We start from the raw sequence: 21,612 nt of genomic DNA, 5'->3' as shown, positions 1-21,612 counted from the left end.
CATGACCTTGCTCCTTGTCCCTCACTTTTAGCTGAACTCTTATAAGTGTGTCAACCAGGTACCAGACCCTTCGTGACCCCATGCCTACCTGTGTCACCATCTTCTGGCTGTGCTTCCTGGGGCCTGCGTTCTGTGCTCACCCAGCTGCTTGCTGCTGAGAACACTCAGGTATCTTGGCATTTCTCAGCCTGCGTCTGTGCTACTTCCTCTGCCCACATCTCTCCTCTCCTCCTCCTCGTCAGCTAGGGACCTCCAGCCCCTAGGGACTGTAAGCTAGGGACCTCCAACCTGCAGCCCCTGGCTCAGGTGTAAACTTGTCTAGGAAGCCTTCTTCTGCCTTCTGCATCAAGGCTTAGATCCCTGGCAAAGGCTTTCTTCCCTGTACCCCTTCAGAGCCTGATGGCGCTTCGCATGTTATATTCTCATGACTGATTACCTACTAGGCTTCTCTGCAAGGCTGGAAAATCCTTGCTCCTAGGAGGGACGGTAGACAAAAACAAGACATACTGTGTACACTCCATTCTTACATTCCACGTGAGCTATCCTTTGTGTAGGTGTCTGTGGCAAATCTTCCTTCTAGGCGGCAGCCTCCACTTTTCATAGTTTCTCTCCATTTTCATCTGCCATGTGCATGAGGAATAAAAACTACTTCCAATGATGACCAAAATAAGATGGAAGAAAATAACCCTGCTTCAAAGAACATTTCTGAGACCATAAATATGATTTTGATGTATCTTCCATTATGGATTACCCATGTGGTTTTTTTTTCCTTCTAAATGCATAAACAGGAATTGTTTAATAGGCTAGAGAGCCATGAAAAGCACAATAATTAAGGATTGTTGTCCTCATTTCATAGAAGAGCAAACAAAGACAGAAAAACAGATGTGCCTTAACCAAAAAGGGCAGTAAATTTATGCTAAGCAGACTGAACCCCCATTAAAAGTAATCATTTACAGCGACCAAGGGCCAAGCACGTGATCACCACCCTCCTCTCCCAATAGCTCTGAAGGGTGGGTAGTATTTCCCCAGCTTATGCACGAGGAAACAGATGCACAGGAAAGTCAAGTAACTTGCCTGCAATGCCACAGCTAGTCAACATGAGAGTTTGAATTACAAATCAGGTGGCGGTGGCGGTGGTGGTGATGATGATAATAGCAGCTTATCATCATCATTGAGCTCTTATTTTGTGTTAGATACTTGGTAAGTATTTTGCATGAATTAGCTCATTTAGTCTGACTTTCAAAACAGCCCTTTGAGGTCAGTGTTATTATCATCATTCCCATTTTGCCATGAAGAAACAAAAGAATTAAATAATCCAAGATCGTCTAACTGACATTTCCAAGCAGGAGCACAAACCCAGATCTCTGTGATTCCAGAGCCTGTGCTCTTAAATCAGCACTGCTCATTTCAGTGTGGGAGATGGCGTAAATGGGTGTGTTCACTTGCTGGGCAGCCTCATCTGTGGTCCCCTTAATCCCCACCTACTGGCATTCATGCCCTGTGCTATTCCCTCCCCTGGAGTGTGGACTGGACCTAGTAATTTGCTTCTAATGGATGGAATATGTCAAAAGTGATAGATGTCACTTCTGAGACTAGGTTACAAATAGACTGTGATTCTGTTGTCTTCTTCCTCAGGCTTGCACCCTCACGACATGCTCTCTCTCTCTCCCTCTCCTCTTTTCTCTCTTCTCTCTTCTCTCTTCTCTCCCTTCTCTCCTCTCTCTTATCTCTCTCTTCTCTCCCTTCTCTCCTCTCTCTTATCTCTCTCTTCTCTCTCTCGTACACATACTCTGGAAAGCCAGCTACCATATTGGGAACTGCCCAATGGAGAGGCCCACATTCCACAAGGAACTGATGTCTTCAGCCAATACCTCGCCAGGACCTGAGGCCTGCTGAGAGTCACGAGTGGCCTTTGTGGGTCCTCTCTCAACGAGCTTGCAGGTGACCACTGCGCCAGCCAAAACCTTGATGGCAGCCTATGAGTGAGTGACCCTGAGCCAGAAGACCCAGTTAAGCCATGCCCAGGATCCTGACCTGCAGAAACTATGACATAATAAATTTATTGTTTTATGCCACTAACTTTTGGGGTTACTTATGCAGCAATAGATAGCTAATACAGCTCATAGTATCCTTATCTAGCCTCAAACATTCTGCCTTTAGTATCTAACTTTTCTAACTTTTTAGATAAACTTTTTTTGGGGGGATAATTTTAGATTTACAGAAAAAAGGCAAAGATAGTATAGACAGTTCCTTTATATTTCTCTCCTAGTTTCCTCTATTGTTCATATCTCATAAAACGATGGTTTTGGGTTTTTTGAGACGGCGTCTCACTCTGTCACCCAGGCTAGAGTGCAGTGGTGATCATAGCTCACTGCAGCCTTGAACTCCTGGCTCAAGGGATCCTACTACCTCAGCTTCCCAAGTAGCTGGGTTCACAGCATGTACCACCACACATGGCTAATTAAAACATATATATATATATATAATATATATATTTTAAGTTATTAGTAAGTATATCAAATACTGCTCCAGATTTACAAATGGTTATTTTCCACTATGATGTCAATACACATTAATTTGTAAAATATGCAAATATTTTTCCTGTAACTATTCAAATGGAAAATATTCAACAAAGAATACTAATTTCCTTCTTAATTCCTGTGTTGTGTGATCCAAGTCACTTGATCTTTCTGGGTTTGTTTTCTTTAGTATCAATTTATATTACTAGAATTTAACAACAGTTGTGTAATACAATCTTTTAATACTTGTAAATACTCTGCAGTGCAAAATTCTGTATTTAAAAATTCCTATTTCCTAATTGCTTAAACATTTAGCTGCATTATTTGTAGTGTTTCCAAGTGATGCTTAAAGACAATCCATATAAAACCAACATCCTCAGGAAAAGAATAAGTGGTACTGCCTAGAGAAAAAGTCCCTCCTACTTATTACATCTACCCTCCTGGTTGAATCTTTTTTTTTTTTCTTTTTCTGAGACAGAGTCTCGCTCTGTTGCCAGGCTGGAGTGCAGTGGCGCAATCTCAGCTCACTGCAACCTCCGCCTCCCAGGTTCAAGCAATTCTCCTGCCTCACCCTCCCAAGTAGCTGGGACTACAGGCACACACCACCACGCCCAGCTAATTTTTGTATTTTTAGTAGAGATGGGGTTTCACCACGTTGGCCAGGATGGTCTCAATCTCTTCACCTCATGATCTGCCCACCTCGGCCTCCCAAAGTGCTGGGATTACAGGCATGAGCCATTGCGCCCGGCCTGAATTTTTTTAATATGATATAGAAATGAGAAAAATCATTATGAGAAAATAACACATACTTATGAGAAAAAATTAGCTTTGTATAGATCTTAAAAAGCCCTTTAGTGAGACAGGGTTTTAAAACTCTTCTTGGTGACCTAACAAAAAAACCCAAACAAATATTTAAAAAACAACAACAACAACAACAACAACAAATCTGAAGCTGATTCACAAGAGTCCAAGTCTTGGTGGCCAGTGTTTGCTGCTTAGCTGACTCTGAGTGACTAAGCTCTTCTTTGTAGCCAATTCACCTGTTTCAATAGTTGACTAATAAAAAAAATAGGCAATAAAATATGTTGCAGAATGAGGGGGTGCCAAAGGAGAGAGAACTGAAATCTAATTGGAAAAAAGTGAAGCGAAACATAGTGTAAGCTCATTCACAAGACATTACTACCCAGAACTCTGAATTCAAGTTTTCTCTTCTTCTCCATTTTTGAAAGTGTCAGATGACAAGAAAGCAAGCTGTTTACTAAAGAACTGCAGCATGAATAATTTCTGTATTATAAATGATAAGATATTCTATTTTGAGGTTAGTTTATAATTCATTTCTGTCTGTTGTGCCTAAAATCTTGGCTATTCAGAATGATGACGGCTCCTCAGATACTATGGAAATAATAAATCATCAAAGGCATACATTTATTCACTCTTTCGTGTTAACTAAAGCAGAATGTATAGCGCGGAGACTTTGTAAACAACTCTTACTTAACTGAAACTACAATAGAATCTGTGTACTAGCCATACAAAATCCACTATACAGTGTTCCTTCCTTTATTATTGAGGTTAAAAATTCACATAACATAAAACTTACCGTTTTTACCATTTTAACCATTTTAAAGCATACAATTCGGTGGCCTTAGTATGTTCACAGTGTTGTGTGATCATCACCACTCTCTAACTCCACAACATTTTAATCACTCCAAGAAGAAACCTGTACCCATTAAGTAGACATTCCTCATTCATTCCTCCTCCCAGCTCCTGGCAAAATCTGCTTTCTACAGACTTACATAGTCTGGACATTTCATGTAAACGGAATCATAAAATAGGTATGATACATGATACATACATACAATAGGGATGATGCATGATAAAAGGTACGCAGCCTTTTCTGACTGGCTTCTTTCACTTAGCATGATGTTTTCAAGATTCATCCACGTTGTAGTGTGTATCAGTACTTCATTCCTTTTTATGACTGAATAATATTCCATTATTTGGATAGACAACATTTTGTTTATCCACTCACAGGTTCGTACTGGCATTTGAGTTGTCTCGTTCTTTAAATTTAAACTTTTATTTCTGTCAGTGTAATATATATCCATAAACAAGTAAGAGGGCACTGAGTCCCAGAGCAAACAAACAGCTGTTCTCTGTCCTACTGTTTTCTCTCGCAGGCAGCTGCTTTCAAATCATTTATCTGTTTCTTCTGATAAGAGATTCTATAGACTGTTACTTCCATTTTAAAATGCTCATACCTCTATGTCTTCATTTTGACTTTATTTTTTGAATTTTTTTAATTTTTCTACTATGGGAAATGAGAATTTAGCTTTAACTCCACTGCCACCTGTACACATATTACTCCATTCGCCTTCACAATTTAGTTAGAACACAGTTTTCGGTTAACTCAAGAATTGGTATTGATAATTATATAGATACTGTTGATATCATAACTACATAGTTTTAGATTTCCTTTTAAAACTTCTTATAAACTCTGAGATGAATAATTTCATCATTTTAAATTTAATTCATGATATACTTAATTCCTAAACCTTATAGAACTGTAACATTCCCCTCAGCATTTTCAGACCCCACACACAGTGTGTGTGTGTGTGTGTGTGTGTGTGTGTGTGCGCGCGCACACACGCACACATCCTTCAGCAGTTTCCTGACAAAGGTCGTTTTTTTTTAGGTTTTTCATTTTGCCCATATTTTATTGATCATTTCACTGGTTATGGAATTCCTGACTGGCTCAGATTTTGGTTTTCTAGCCCCCAGTGCTGTGAAGAGGTCTGATACAATGCTGATTTCTGGCCCTTTTGCTCTGGAAGTTTTGAGGAGATTCTGTTTATCCTTTGTGTCCTTTAAATTTCCTGAGTTTGTGCCATAATAGAGGTCTTTTTCATTTAATATACCTTTTTTTTTCTTTTTCTTTTTCTTTTTTTTTTTTTTTTGACAGGGTCTCACCTCACTCCCATCGCCCAGGCTGGAGTGCAGTGGTGTGATCACAGCTCACTCCAGCCTCGACTTCCCAGGCTCAGGTGATCCTCTCACCACAGCCTCCCAAGTGGGTGGGACTACAGGTGTGCACCACCATGCCCAGCTAGTTTTTTGTATTTTTAGTATTTACCTCCATTCTACAGCTGTTAAAACAGAGGCATCAGAAGGAAGAACAGCTTTCCTTGGTCAGTGAGGACGGGAAGAAGCTCTAGTGTTTCCTCTCCTCCATTCCTTCTGGGTATAATGGCCACCCATTGCAGTGGGCTTTGATTTTTTTCCAAGAATGGAGCTTGGAACCCCATAGAAATTGTGTTTTGTTAATAAGCTGACGGAAGGATTTTTGGTGTCGATTTTAAATTCCCATAGTCTGCTTCTAGCGAAGCTCCACACCTCTCATTTACTCTCTCTCTCCTCTTCAGGGGCCAAAGAACAAAGTGTAGTCAACTGTTTTGAAGCCACCCTGTTTTGAAGAGGCGTTTTCCACTCAGGTGGCCTTGCGCCAAATGGCCAACCCTGCCCACTGTACGGAAACAATAGATGCTGCCTTAGAAGGGAGCAAGCTGGCACTGCCCTGGTATGTGGGTGCGGCCAGGAAGCTTTGGGCCAAACTGTGCAGACTTGCTGTCTCAGGATTAGCACTTTCTACAGCCAGAGTGGAGACGAAGGGCAGTAGGCACACAGCCCTTCCTCCTGGAGATGAAAGGGGTCTGTAGGTGGATGAGGACCTTGTTCACCAAAAGTCACAGGAGGAAGTCAAAGAGGAGGAGATAGAAACATAGTGGTGCTTCTATCACCTATAAATTCTGCATTCATGAAAAAAAAAGTCCACAAAATTATGGCCCTGAACCAATCTGTATCAACCCTGAACATGCTGGATGCCACCCACTGTGGGTTGGGCAGAAGATGGTGCAGGCCTGACAGAAGTTGGTAACCAATACTGTGCCAGAGGCTTGGTGTGGCAGGAGGTGACAGGACAAAGGTACCAGAGGATGCCAGCTGGGTGTCAGCCTTCTTAGCTGTCAGAACTGGTCTTGGAAAAAAGGACAGCCGTTGGGTATGCTTTTGTAAGAGGCATTTTTACTCTTGCAGACAGCTGCCTCTCCCTTCCTTCCTGTGACTGAACAGGCCAGAGAGGAAGGTCAAAGGCAGGCAGGAGAACAAGGACAAAGGCATAAAGTGTGGATTGTACATGGACTCCTGTTCTAATCCAGCTCACTTACCAGCTTTCTATGTCAAAAAACAAAAAATTAGAAACTTGGATGGGAAAGAGGCTGGCACAAATGTAAATTATGAACTGAGTTCCAAAGGAAAAGAGTCAACAGATAAGAGATTCTTGTGGGTACCCTACCTGCGAATTACTGATGGGCATGGAAAAAAAAAACCCACTAGCCCCAGTTTCCCAATATAGAAGCAAAGGTCAACAGCAGTACCTCGAAATGTCTGGGAAGTGAAAGTGACAGAGAAAAAGAGGACTTGTGGACATATGCGTTGGCCTTTTTTATCTGAGGGTGCTATGGCTGGTGAAGATGGGCTGCGTTCTGGGTCCCTCGGAGAGCTGCTCCTGAGCTCATGTCTCTGTCCCAGCAGCAGGAGCCCCTCAGTGCTACAGAATGTGAGGTCTGCTATGAGTCCAAAAGACCAGACATGTGACACATTCCTCTGCTTTCTGGAGCATAGTATCAGCCCTTAGAAGCAGCTGTTCACCTCTCCTTTAGTAGCTCAGCAAGAATTCAGTTCAGTAAAAATTTATTTAGCACCTACCCTGCTCCAGGTACTCTCTAGGCACTGAGAGGGGGTTTTCCTGTACTGTGCCCAGAACTCTGCTCCTCAGGCCTTTCTCAGCTCAGGATACTGGCTTAAGCAGCTAAACTGATCACAAGTGCCACCCTTCCATGCTGCTAAAAACCCATGCTGTTCTCCTAGACAAAGTTAATGTCTGGCTCAACATACCACACCTTCTCTCTTAAGTCCTTAAGTTCTGAGAAAGGGATCCCAGGAGGGATGCAGGACTCTTGATGTTGAATGAGAGGCAAGACCCTCCACTCCTGTTGCTCGACCCTCTCCCAGGTCCCCTAGAGGAAAGGCTCATCCTGTGGCTTCTCCCTCCTAAACCAATCCCTGTGCATCCCTTTGTTTGTGCCACGTCCACACACTAATCTCTCTGTCTTGTGTTGGCAGATGCTGGTGGGATGGAGCTGCAGTTTGTGTCTCTGAAGCAGATTAAACACTGTCTGCCCCAGCCTGTCTTAACTATCTTCTCACTGGTTAACAGTCCTTGGAAGAATAAACAATCCACACAAGCTCTCAGAAAGCAGAAGTTCCATGATTCGTGACCAGAGTCTCATAGCACAGAATTCATCTCTAAAAACAGGTTTGTAGCTGACCAGACTCCACCAACTCAGATATGTCCACCCCTAGCTTGAAATGGAAGGTGAGGGGAAGGTCGAGCTCAGAGCTCAGTACTCTGAGGACTGCCTCTGGTCAGGTTCCAGATCAGAACAGACCACTGTCCTGTCACTATTGGTTTAACACATGGGATCTCTGGTAACACACATAGTACATTCTACTTTGCATCACTCATATGCATGTTTTTCTCACCAAATAGACTGTAAACTTCTTGATTCAGGGTCCATATTCCTAGCATATGCCTAGCATAATATAGGTACTCTCTGTGTTCAATCACATTAGCATGGAAAGTACTATTCCCTGCAGATTCTGTGGGATTATGGAGGATTAGCCTATGACAGAGCTTTATATAAACCCACATTTGCTGAATGTCAGCAATGAAGCAGCCCACTGCTGCTGACTCCAGTGAAGTCAGCAAAACCCACATTGAGCAGAAGCCCTTGTGGTTGTCTTAGGAACTGTGACATACCTCTTATCATTCACCACAAATGGCAAAAATATTGTGCTTGGCCTGCCTTGAGTTTACTTTGGGGCCAGGTTGTTTTCTGACAATTCAAAGAACTACTCCTATGTAGATGGCGTTCAGGAAATGGGAGCATCCGAATCTATAAATTTTAGCCAGAAATTTCCCCTATATTTTATACCTCAAAAGGAGCTCAAGGGAGCAGATAAGGTTGGCAGAAGTACAGAAGGGGGGTGGGGGTGCTGCACTTCCCCATATCACTTCTAGCACATCTCACAACTAAGAGTTTGAATCTACTACCTTTGTAGGAGTTCAATTTTCAAGTTCAGAGGATTCAGCACCATGGTCAGAGCCAATGACATAACAAATGTGAACCTGAAGGAAACCCTCTCTGTAGGAGGAAAATAAAGGGAGTCTTTCAGAGAAGTATTCTCTGTCTTCCCCCACTCTGATAACCTCTAAGCCAATGCTTAGGTTAGCCAGAGGAAAAAAACCAACTCCCAACTCCATGTTATGACAGGCCCCTTCTGTCTTCAAGTGTTGCCTGAACTAGGAACCATAGGTCTCAATCTGAATTTATCCCATTGTCTTTCTCACTTTGGCAGTAAGTTATGTCTTCTTTTTTGGTGATTTTTTTTTAGAGACAGAGTCTTGCTCTGGCACCCAGAATGGAGTACAGCAGTGCAACCATGACTCACTGCAGCCTTGACCTCCCAGCCTCAGATGATCCTCCCACCTCAGTCTCCCAAGTAGTTAGGACTACAGGTGTGCACCACCACACCTGGAGAATTATTTTTTAAAACTTTTGTAGAGATGGAGTCTTACGATGTTGCCCAGGCTGGTCTCAACTCCTGGGCTCAAGCAATCCCCCTGCTTTGGCCTCCCAAAGTGCTGGGATTACAGGCATAAGCCACCATGCCTGCCCCCTCCTTTTTTTTTTTTTTTGTATTTTTAATTGATGTATCATAGTTGTACATATTTTTGGGGTATGTGTGATATTTGAGATATGTATACAATGTGTAATGATCAAATCAGGTTAATTGGGATATGTGTCATCTTAAATACTTATCTTTCTGTGTTGGGAACATTACAGTTCTTCTAGCTATTTTGAAACATACAATAAATTATTGTTAACTATAATTTTCTTACTGTACTGTTGAATACTAGAACTTCTTCCTTCTAATTTTATTTTTGTACCCATTAACCAACTTCTCTTCATTCCCCCTGCCCCCACTCCCTGCCTCTCCTCTGATAAACACCATTCTACTCTCCACTACTGGCCACTTCCATGAGATCCACTTTTTAAACTCACACACATAAATGAAAATATTTGACATTGGTGCCCAATAATGTGTAGTTCCATCCATGTTGCTACAAATGACAGGATTTCATTATGTTTGTGGTGAAAAAATATTTCACTGTGAATATATACCACATTTTCTTTATCCATTCATCTACTGATGGACACAGGTTGATTCCATAATCTTGGTTATTGTGAATAGTTCTACAGTAAACATTGGAGTGCAGATACCTCTTCGATATATTGACTTCTTTTGGATATATACCCAACAGTGAGATTCCTGGATCATATGGTAGTTTTATTTTTAGTTTATTGAGAAGCCTCCATACTGTTTCCATAGTGGCTATTGTACTTACATTCCCACCAACACTATACCAGGGTTCCTCTTTCTCTGCATCCTTGCCAGCATTTGTTATTTTTTTCTCTTTTTGATAATAGATTTTCTAACTGAAGTGAGTTAATATCTCATTGTGGTTTTGATTTGCATTTCCCTGATGATTAGTGATGTTGAGCATTTTGTAATCTACCTGTGGCCATTTGTATGTCTTCTTTTGAGAAATTTTTACCCAGCTCTTTTGCCCATTAAAAAAATCAGATTGTTATTTTGCTATTGAATTGTTTACATTTCTTACATATTCTATGTATTAATTCATTGTTAGATGGATAGTTTGCAGATATGTTCTTCCATTCTGAAGGCTGTCTCTACACTTTGTTCCTTCCTTTGCTGTCTAGAAGCTTCTTAGCTTGATGTATTCCCATTTTTCTATTTTTTGCTTTGACTTCCTATTCTTTTGTGGTCCTACCCTAAAAAATCTTTGCCCAAACCAATGTCCTGTAGCATTTCTTCAGTGTTTTATTCTAGCAGATTCATAGTTTTAGGTCTTACATTTAAGTCTTGAATTCATTTTGAGTTGATACTTGTATATGATGAAAGACGGGGATCTGGTTTTATTTTTCTGCAAACAGATATACAGTTTTCCCAGCACCATTTATTAAGGAGACTCTTCCCCCCCCCAGTATGTGTTCTTAGTGCCTTTGTTGAAAATGAGTTGGCTCTAAGTACACAGACTTATTTCTGAGTTCTTCATTCTGTTCCATTGGTCTATGTGTCTGTTTTTATACCAGTACTATGCTTTTTTGGCTACTATACCTCTGTAGTATAATTTGTTTGTTTTCTGAGACAGGGTCTCTCTCTGCTGCCCAGGCTGGAGTGCAGTGATGAAATCTTAACTCACTGCAACCTCCGCCTCCCGGGTTCAAGTGATTCTCCTGCCTCAGCCTCCCAAGCAGCTGGGATTACAGGTACCCGTGACCATGCCCAGCTAATTTTTGTATTTTTAGTAGAGACGGGGTTTCGCCATGTTGGCCAGACTGGTCTCGAACTCCTGGCTTCAAACAATCTACCTGCCTCAGCCTCCCAAAGTGCTGGGACTAGAAGCATGAGCCACTGCATCTGGCCTGTAGTAAAATTTGAAGTCAGATAATGTGATGTTTCCAGGTTTGTTCATTTTGTTCAGGATTGCTTTGGCTATTTGGGGTCTTTCGTGTTTTCATATAAATTTTAGGATTTTTTTTTCTATTTCTGTGAAGAACTGTCATTGGTATTTTTATAGGAATTGCATCAAATCTGTAGATTGCTTTGGGTAGTATTGTCATTTTAACAATATTAATTCTTCTGAAAAGTTAGCATGGGATGTCTTGCCCTTTTTATCCTCTTCAATTGCTTTAATCAATGTTTTGTAGTTTTCCTTGTAGAAGTCTTCCACCTCCTAAATTTATTCCTAGGCATTTTATTTGTAGATGTTGTAAGATTGCTTTATTGGTTTCTTTTTCAGATTGTTGGCTGCTGGCATATAGAAATTTTACTGATTTTTGTATGTTGATTTTATATCCTGTAACTTTGCTGAATCTGTCACTTCTAATAGGTTTTTTGGTGGACTCTTTAGGTTTTTCTAAATATAAGATCACGTTGTTTGCAAACAACGATAATTCAACTTCTTCCTTTCCAATTTGCATGCCCTTTATTTCTTTCTCTTGACTAATTGCTTTGGCTAATACTATGTTGAATAAAAGTGGTGAAAGTGGGCATCCTTGTCTTATTCTAGTTCTTAGTGCAAAGGCTTTCCATTTTTTCCCATTTAATATTAGCTGTAGGATTCTCACATGTGGCCCTTATCACACTGAGGTATGTTCTTTCTTTCTTTTTTTTTTTTTTTTTTTGAGATGGAGTCTTGCTCTGCTGCCCAGGCTGGAAGTGCAGTGGTGTGATCTCAGGTCACTGCAACCTCCACCTCCCAGGTTCAAGCAATTCTCCTGCCTCAGCCTCGCAAGTATCTGGGACTACAGATGTGTACCACCATCCCTTGCTCTTTTTTTTGTATTGTTTTAGCAGAGGCGAGTTGTATTAGGGTTCTCTTTTACTGTATTAGTTCGTTTTCATGCTGCTGATAAAGATACCCAAAATTGGGAACAAAAAGAGATTCAATTGGACTTACAGTTCCACATGGCTGGGGAGGCCTCAGAATCATGGCAGGAGCAAAAGGCACTTCTTACATGGCAGTGGCAAGAGAAAACTGAGGAAGAAGCAAAAACAGAAACCCCTGATAAACCCATCAGATCTCATGAGACTTATTCACTATCACAAGAATAGCATGGGAAAGACCAGCCCCCATGATTCAGTTACCTCCCACTGGGTCCCTCCCACAACATATGAGAATTCTGGGAGATACAATTCAAGTTGAGATTTGGGTGGGGAGACAGCCAAACCACATCATTCTGCCTCTGGCTCCTCCAAATCTCATGTCCTCACGTTTCAAAACCAATCATGCCTTCCCAACAGTCCCCCAAAGTCTTAACTCATTTCAGCATTAACCCAAAAGTCCACAGTCCAAAGTCTCATCTAAAACAAGGCTAGTCCCTCCTGACTGTGAGCCTGTAAAATCAAAAACAAGCTAGTTACTTCCTAGATACAATGTGGGTACAGATATTGGGTAAATACAGCCATTCCAATTGGGAGAAATTGGCCAAAACAAAGGATTACAGGGCCCATGCAAGTCCAAAATGCAGTGGGGCAGTCAAATTCTAAAGCTTCAAAATGATCTCCTTTAACTCCAGGTCTCACATCCAGGTCACGCTGATGCAAGAGGTGGGTTTCCATGGTCTTGGGCAGCTCCACCCCTGTGGATTTGCAGGGTACTACCTCCCTCCTGGCTGCTTTCATGGGCTGACATTGAGTGTCTGCAGCTTTTCCAGGTGCACGGTGCAAGCTGTTGGTGGATCTACCATTCTGAGGTCTGGAGTACAGTGGCCCTCTTCTCATAGCTCCATTAGGCAGTGCCCTAGTAGGGATTCTATGTGGGGGCTCTGACCCCACATTTCCCTTCCACAACATCCTAGCAGAGGTTCTCCATGAGGACCCCACCGCTGCAGCAAACTTTTTCCTGGGCATCCAGCCATTTCCATTCATCTTCTGAAATCTAGGCCGAGGTTCCCAAACCTCAATTCTTCTGTGTACCCACAGGCTCAACACCACATAGAAGCTGCCAAGGCTTGGGGCTTCAACCCTCTGAAGCCACAGCCTATGCTCTGTGTTGGCCCCTTTCGGCCATGGCTGGAGCGGCTGGCACACAGGGCACCAGCATGGGTACTCCCCTGGGCCCGGCCCACAAAACCACTTTTTCCTCCTGGGCCTCCAGGCCTGTGATGGGAGGGACTGCTGTGAAGGTCTCTGACATGGCCTAGAGAGACATTCTCCCCATGGTCTTGGGGATTCATATTAGACTCCTTGCTATTTATGCAAATTTCTGCAGCCAGCTTGAATTTCTCCTCAAAAAAATTGTTTTTTCTTTTCTACTGCATCATCAGGCTGCAAATTTTCTGAACTTTCATGCTCTGTTTCCCTTTTAAGATGATGGAATGCTTTTTAACAGCACCCAAGTCACCTTTTTGAATGCTTTGCTGCTTAGAAATTTCTTCCACCAGATAACCTAAATCATCTCTCTCAAGTTCAAAATTTCCACAAATCTCTAGGACGGGGGCAAAATGCCACCAGTCTCTTTGCTAAAACATAACAAGAGTCACCTTTGCTCCAGTTCCCAACAAGTTCCTCATCTCCATCTGAGACCACCTCAGCTTGGACCTTATTGTTCATATCACTATCAGCATTTTTGTCAAAGCTTCTAGGAGGCTCCAAACTTTTCCACATTTTCCTGTCTTCTTCTGAGTTCTCCAAACTGTTCTAACCTCTGCCTGTTACCCAGTTCCAAAGTTGCTTCCACATTTTCAGGTATCTTTTCAGCAACGCCCCACTCTACTGGTACCAATTTACTGTATTAGTTCGTTTTCATGCTGCTGATAAAGACATACCCAAAACTGGTAACAACAGAGGTTTAACTGGACTTACAGTTCCACATGGCTGGGGAGGCCTCAGAATCATGGTGGGAGGCGAAAGGCGCTTCTTACAGCGTGGTGGCAAGAGAAAAAAAAGAAGCAAAAGCAGAAACCCCTGATAAACCCATCAGATCTCATGAGACTTATTTACTATCATGAGAATAGCACAGGAAAGGCCACTCCCATGACTCTGTTACCTCTCACTGGGTCCCTCTCACAACATGTAGGAATTCTGGGAGATACAATTCAAGTTGAAATTTAGGTGGGTTACACAGCCAAACCATATCACAATTTCACCACACTGGCCAAGGTGGTCTCGAACTCCTGACTTTAAGTGATCCACCTGCCTCACCCTCCCAAGGTGTTGGGATTACAGGCCTGAGCCACCATGCCTGGCCTGAGGTATGTTCATTCTATACCCAGTTTGTTGAGGATTTTTTTCATGAAGGACATTGAATTTAACTGAATGTTTTTTCAACATCCATTGAAATAATCACGTTTTTTGTCCTTCATTCTGTTGATGTGATGTATCATGTTTGTTGATTTGCATATATTGAACCATCCTTGCATCCCTGGGATGAATCCACTTGATCCTGGTGAAAGATCTTTTTAGTGTTTTTGAATTCTGTTTGCTAGTATTTTGTGGAGGATTTTTACATCTATGTTCATCAGTGATATTGGCCCACAGTTGATTTTTTCTTTTATTTTTTGTTTTTGGTAGTGTGTTTGTCTGGTTTTGGTATCAGGATAATGCTGGCCTGGTAAAATGAGTTTCTCTCCTCTTCACTTATTTGAAATGATTTGAGTAGAATTGGTATTAGGTCTTCCTTAAGTGTTTGCTAGAATTCAGAAGTGAATCTGGCAGGTCCCAAGTTTTGAAGGGAGACTTTTTATTGTAGCTTGATCTCATGACTTGTTATTGGTTTGTTTAGGTTTTCTGTTTCTTCATGGTTCAATCATGGTAGAGTATGTGTTCAGGAGTTTATCCATTTCTTCTAGATATTTCAGTTTGTTTGTGTATAGTTGTTCATGATAGTCTAATGATTCTATTTCTGTGGTATTAGTTGTAATGTTTCCTTTTTTGTCTCTGATTTTATTTGTTTGGGTCTTCTTTATTTTTATCTTAGTCTAGCTAAAGGTTTATCAGTTTTGTCTTTTCAAGAAACCAACTTTTTGTTTTGTTGATCTTTTTTATTTTTTTAGTCTCATTTCATTTATTTCTGCTCTGATCTTTATTATTTCTTTCCTTTTACTAATTTTGGGTTTGGTTTGTTCTCTTCTAGTTGCTTGATGTGCATAGTTAAGATTGTTTATTTGGAGTCTCTATTTTTTAAAAATGTGGATATTTACTGCTACAAAATTCCATGTTAGTACTACTTTTTCTGTATCCTATAGATTCTTGTATGTTTTGTTTCCTTTTTATTTTTTTCAAGAAATTTCTAAATTTCCTTCTTAATTTCTTCACTGACCAACCGGTTGTCTGGAAGCATGTTGTTTAATTTCCATGTATTTGTACAGTTTTTAACATTCCTCATTTTATTGACATAGTTTTACTCTATTGTGGTCAGAAAAGATACTTGATATAATTTCCACTTTTTTGTATTTGTTGAGACTTGTTTCATGGTCCAACATATAGTCTGTCCTGGAGAATGTTCCATGTGCTGATGAAGAATGCGTATTCTGTAGCAGTTGGGTGAAATATTCTGTAAATGTCTGTTAGGTCCATTTGGTGTACAGTTTCACTCTGATGTTTCTTTGTTGATTTTCTGCCTGAATGATCTTTCCATTGTCAAAAGTAGGATGCTGAAATCCCCTCTTACTGCTGCATTGCAGTCTATCTCTCCCGTCAGATCTATTAATATTTATTTGCTTTGTATATTTGGGTACTCTGGTGTTGGGTGTGTATATATTTACTATTGTTATATCCTCTAGCTGAATTGACCTCTTAATCATTATATGATAACCCTATTTATCTCTTTTTACAGTTTATAATTTAAAGTCTATTTTAGCTCATATAGTTACTCCTGCTCTTTTTTGGTTTCCATTGCATGGGATATCATCTTTCTATCCCTTCACTTTCAGTCTATGTGTATCTTTACAGGTGAATTGAGTTTCTTGTAGACAGCACATTGTTGGGTCTTGTTTTTTAATCCATGCAGCTACTCTTTGTTTTTTTAATTGGAGAATTCAGTCCATTTACATTCAATGTTACTATTGATAGATAAGGTCTTACTGCCATATTGTTACTTGTTTACTAGCTGTAGGTAATTCCTCTCTTCCTTTCTTTGTCTTTCTTTGTGGTTAAGTGATTTTTCTCTAGTAGTATGTTTTGTTACTTTTTATTTTTAGTCTATCTGTTACAGGTTTTAGCTTTGTAGTTACCATTAAGCTTACAAAACACATCCTACAGTTATAACAGGTATTTAAAACTGATGCCAACTTAATTTTGATCATAAAAAAGCAAAGAAACAACCCAAACAGATTAACTCCCTTCTTCCTCCACATTTACAGTTTTTGATGTCACCAATTACCCTTTTTTATTGCCTGTCTCTTAACAAATTATTTTCAAAATTATTTTAATAGTTTTGACTTTCAGTCTTTTGGCCAAAGATATAAGTGGTTTATCACAATTACAATATTACTATAATAATTATGTTAGAGTTCTTTTCTTTCAGTTTGAAGAATTTCCTTTAGCATTTTTTGTGGGACAGTTCTGGTTGCTATAAATATAAAGTCCGTCTGGGATAGTCTTTATCTCTCCATTTCTGAAGAACTTTTCTTGATACAGTATTCTTGGTTGGCCATTTTTTTCCTACAACACTCTGAATATTATCATCTCCCTCCTGGCCTGAAAAGTTTCTGCTGAGAAGTCTGATGCCAGGAGTATTGGATCTCCCTTATATGTTATTTGCCTCTTTTCTCTTGCTGCTTTTAGAATCCTCTCTTTGTCTTTCATTTTTGCAAGTTCAATGTAATATGTCTTGGGATATTCTTATTTGGGTTGAATCTGATTGGTGATCTTTGATCTTCCTGGCTTTGGTATTTGTATCTTTCTCCAGGGTTGGAAAGCTTTCTATTATTTCTCTGAAGAAGCTTTCTACCCCTTTGTCTTTCTCAGTTCCATCTTTAACTCCAATAATGAATATTTTCTTTTTTGATGTTGTCTCATAGATACTGTAAGCTTTGTTCATTCTTTTTATTCCTTTTTTTTCCTCTGTGTATATCCAAATAATCTGTCACTGATTAATTCTGCCATTGATGCTCTATATTGCATTTTTCATTTCATTCATTGTATTTTTTCAGCTCCAGGATTTTTTGATCTTTAAAATTTTTTCAATGTCTCTATTAAATTTTTCTGACACATTTCTGAATTGATTTTCTGTTTTCTGGAATTTCATTGAGTCTCCTTAAAGCAGCTATTTTGAATTATTTGTATGAGAGATCACACATCTCTATCACTGTAGGGTTGGTCTCTGGCACCTTGTTTTATCTCATTTGTGAGGTCATATTTCCCTGAATGTTTTTGATGCCTGTAGAAGTACAACACTGTCTACATATTTAGGAATTAGGTATTTATTTTAGTCTTTGCATTCTGGCTTTGTTTGTGCCTGTCCTTCAGAGGGTCTTTCGGATTCTAAGCTGACTGACTGTTGTATTCCCTGAGCCTGTGACCACTGCAGCCAGATATCTTAGCACTAGAGGACACTCCAAGCCCAGGCTTGCCGTGAGTTTCATGAGGACTCTGAGGTTGACATGGCTTTCCAGCCCAGATGGACCTACAGAAGACCCCAGGCAGATACTGGACTGAGGGACCTGAGTCCAGAAAACTGTCCTTGTGGCCCAGACAAGTGTGTCTCCCAGCAGATCTCTGCATTTCTCAACTGCAGCAAGAGGAGATGGAGTTGAGACTGGACCACTTCAGGATCAGCTGTGAGGAGGAGCTGGTGGGCCTATCTCATTGTCTCAGATGAACATGCATCACCCAGCTGGTCCCTGTATGAGTGGGGTAGTTCCTAGACTGCAGCAGTAGGGGCTAGAGCTGAGACTGGGCCCCATGGAATCTGCTATGAGAGACTGGAGAGCCCAGTCTCAGCTCAGAGGGGTTTATATCACCCAGCAAGTTTCTGCACAAATAAGATAGTTTCTTGTCTACAGCAGGAGGGGCTGGAGCTGAGTCTGGGTGTCCTTGGGATCTGCTGTGGGATGGAAGCTAAAGAGTCTGTCTTGTTGGGCCAGACAAGTACACATCTCCCAGCAGGTCTCAGCACAAATAGGATAGTTCCCTGGTTGCTGCAGAGGGCAGGGTGCAGCTGAGACTGAGTCCACTTGGGATCTGCTATGAGACAGAGGTTGGCAAGTGTGTTGGGGACATTCAGACTTCTGGGTTGTGAGATATGGGCAAGTCTCCTTCTGGGTCCTTGTATGAGCACCTCTGAACTGAGACATCAGCTGAGAAAGGCTGGAGCAGAGCCACAGGGCCACTTCAAGGTTCACTGCTGAGACTGATGTCAGTGGACAGACGAGTCTTTCTGCCAAGGCTCTAGTATGCGCAATTCCTTCTAGACTCCTTGGCAGATAGTTTTGGTTGCAAGCTCAAGGCCAAACAGGGCTGTGCCAATGGCAGACCCCAAGGGGTCCCAGTCTCAGCTCTGGCCCCTCCTGCTGTAGCTGGGGAATGATCCTATCCATGCAGAAACTTTCTTGGCCATTCCCAGGCATGAACCTGGAAGCAAGCTCACCAGATCAACTGACCTGGGTGTTGGTCTGTACTTTCAAAACAACCCTCCTAGGTCTTGGGCCCTCTCAGGGTTTCACAAACTCCTATCTGAATCCTGAGGCTCCCACTGACAGACTTTTGACTGTAGATGGGTACAAAAATTCTTGTACCCATATTGTAGTTGGGGGATATGAGCAGGTTGCCTTCTATTTTGCCATCTTGGTGATGACACTCAGTAAATGCTTTCTTCATATTGACTTTCTGGTCCTGCTAATCTGTGAAATGGAGAGAGCCACTGTATCTCTTAGCTGTGTTAATCGAAATATCTGAGTGATCGTCCAAGACAAGGAAAGAATCTGACTACAAGGGCCCTGGAGGAAGACCCCTGGCCCCAGAATCATTTCTCTGCCTCCACCTCTCGATGGCCCTTCTAAGAGAAAAGATACATTTATGGAAGTACAGACTGATTCAGAAAGTGGGGGACATAGTGGAAGGGAGCTAACGTCTGCTACGTCCCCCGTGTGTCAGGTATGAAATGCAAACTCTCATTTTACCCTCACAGCAACTCAATGAAGGTGAGAATGTCTAGCTCCCTTTCCTAAGTATATGTACACAAATGTGGAGGCAATGCACAGTGTTGAGGTGTGCACTGCTTCCACGAAGTTGAGGAAGACCACTCTTGTTAGTAATCAAGTACTTGCCTCATGTGACAAAATACATGCTTTCCTAAAGAAGTACATGAAGTTAAGTCACAGATGAAATCCTACTAATCTGCAGTTTGCATTTAAGCACTCAGTAATTCCAGGCATGGTGCTAAGCACTTTACCTAATCTCACTCAATCTTCACAACAAACTCTGCAAAACACATATATTATTATCCCCATTTTTTAGGTTAAGATATGGAGATTTGCCGAGGCTGAGTAATACAGTCAGGGTTGCACAACTACTAAGTGGCAGAGTCAGGATTTGAACTCATCTCTGCCTGACTTCCAAGGATCTCTGTGTCCTCAGACATAAGGAAAATCACAATGGAGAAAATACTTCAGTTATATATTGTAAGGAAAATATTATTTCCTAATAAAAATCAAAGGAGTCAAAATTACTGAAGTTGAACATCCCATCAAAGTTTCTCTGTCACCCTACAAGGTAGAGAGCAGTGGGAAAAAAAGGGACAGTCAGCTTTAAGTTTTGTTCCTTGATTTGCTGCCATGCTCCTTCAGGATAAGAACTCCTGTGGAATAGATCAGACTTGGATATGGAATTTAAATAGATAGTTCAAGTTCTTTTTCCCTCTCATTTCAGGCTTAGAATCTAGCAAAGTTACAAGGGAAATTCTTCCACTGGGTATGTAAAATGTTAAGCCCCTGAGAGTAGATGACTCTTTGCTTCTCTGACCTATACTAGAATAATGTATAAAATGGAAACTGCAATAAATGAATATAACCAAATGACACAGACACACATCTGCACACCCACTGTCTGTGTCCGAATGCTGATACACTGCAGGTACAGTACAGTGACAGGGTGTTCCTGGGAAGCCGATCAATGATACCCTTCCACAGTTCAGGCTTTATTACAGGAGGTATTCATTAGCTAATTACAATTAGTCGAGTACCCTGGTGTGCCTTCTTCAAGAACTCCTTTAAATGCTCCTCTTTTATTCTATTTTCAAGTTCCAAAAGCAGATGCTTCTTTTATGGAAAAGCCTAATTGCTGTGGAATCTAATGCATGTCCTACTTCCATAGCCAAATCTCCTCCTTCCTGTTTAATGGACAGCATTCTCATGACTCACCTTTGATTTATGGGCTGGAAGGCACCACACCTTTTTTCGGTCCTGCCTGCACATATTGTTAAGTGTGATCAACTCTGGAAAAAAGCATTCATGAGTTATGTCAATAATATGAGACATTAAAAGAGACTTGTCCTACAAACAAAACAGTAAATGACAAATGCAAGTTGTTTTAGTCCCATGTGCTTCTCTACCGCACCCTAGAGCCTATAATGATTCCGTTTTCTTCATGTTTGTGGCACAAGGAATGCCTGAAAACTCATCCTTAGATAACATGCGCCTCATTAGTATTTGTTCATTCTAACATTTTAAATTCTTTTGAATTGGCAAAAAAGGAACAAAGAGAAGTGAAATTTAGATACCTAACAGATAGTGGAAAATAACAAAACAGCAGCCTATAAATCAATGGAATGTGGCGACTGTGTGTTCTGTGGTGGTGGTTCTTGTTCTGGATGGTATATATCTCTGAATAATTTCCCAGTATTCACTCAATTTGACGCTACTATGAAAAAATTATGTCTCTAAAATCCACATTCCAAATAACTCTTGTTGCAGATAATTCCCTTCTTCCCTTTTCCCATCCTAACAGAATACAATTTTGTTCAGAGGATGACAGAAAATATATCCCATTAAATACTTGCCTAACACACTGAGTGGCCTGTGACACAGGTCTGGTTAGTGATGCTGACAAAAGGCTTCTAGGTATTTATGTGAAAGCTCTTGTGTTTCTACTCAAGCACTGCTCCTTCCGCCTTCAGCGCTGATGTGAAGCCTAGAGCTGCGGCAGCCATCTTGCAACCGTGAGATGAGGAGCGTGAGAATTACAGCCTACAGCTAAGGGTGGCAGAGAAGAATGGCAGGAGCCTGGGTCCAGGATGGCACCACTGCCTCCTTTGCTAGCTTCAGACTTCTTATTGCTTGAAATAAATGCCCATCACAATTGTTTAAGTCACTGTTGCTGTGGTTCTTTGATGCTTGCAGGTAAAGGCTACAATAACCAATACAGGCTTACAGACACCTTAGCTTCT

At 41.1% G+C, this 21,612-nt stretch overlaps 3 long non-coding RNA genes across 3 annotated transcripts in view; 2 read left to right on the top strand and 1 right to left on the bottom strand.

The window, feature by feature from the left end:
* Window positions 1-2,469, top strand: part of LOC735584 (uncharacterized) — a 236,762-nt gene extending 234,293 nt beyond the window's left edge. The window contains exon 9 of the long non-coding RNA XR_010158664.1: window positions 1,803-2,469. This is a non-coding gene — a long non-coding RNA (uncharacterized LOC735584). The remainder of the gene's footprint in view (window positions 1-1,802) is intronic.
* Window positions 1-21,612, bottom strand: part of LOC134810475 (uncharacterized) — a 123,518-nt gene that overhangs the window by 31,811 nt on the left and 70,095 nt on the right. The window contains exons 2-3 of the long non-coding RNA XR_010158680.1: window positions 20,588-20,661; window positions 12,184-12,261 (exon numbers count right to left, since the gene is read on the bottom strand). This is a non-coding gene — a long non-coding RNA (uncharacterized LOC134810475). The remainder of the gene's footprint in view (window positions 1-12,183; window positions 12,262-20,587; window positions 20,662-21,612) is intronic.
* On the top strand, window positions 2,529-21,536 carry LOC134810476 (uncharacterized). Its single transcript, XR_010158681.1, has 2 exons — window positions 2,529-7,890; window positions 9,030-21,536. It is a non-coding gene; the product is annotated as an uncharacterized LOC134810476 (long non-coding RNA).

Source organism: Pan troglodytes, chromosome 6, assembly GCF_028858775.2.
Source record: "Pan troglodytes isolate AG18354 chromosome 6, NHGRI_mPanTro3-v2.0_pri, whole genome shotgun sequence".
Taxonomy (NCBI): domain Eukaryota; kingdom Metazoa; phylum Chordata; class Mammalia; order Primates; family Hominidae; genus Pan; species Pan troglodytes.
Note: the sequence above shows the minus strand (reverse complement) of the source record. Positions and strands in the feature narration are given on the sequence as shown.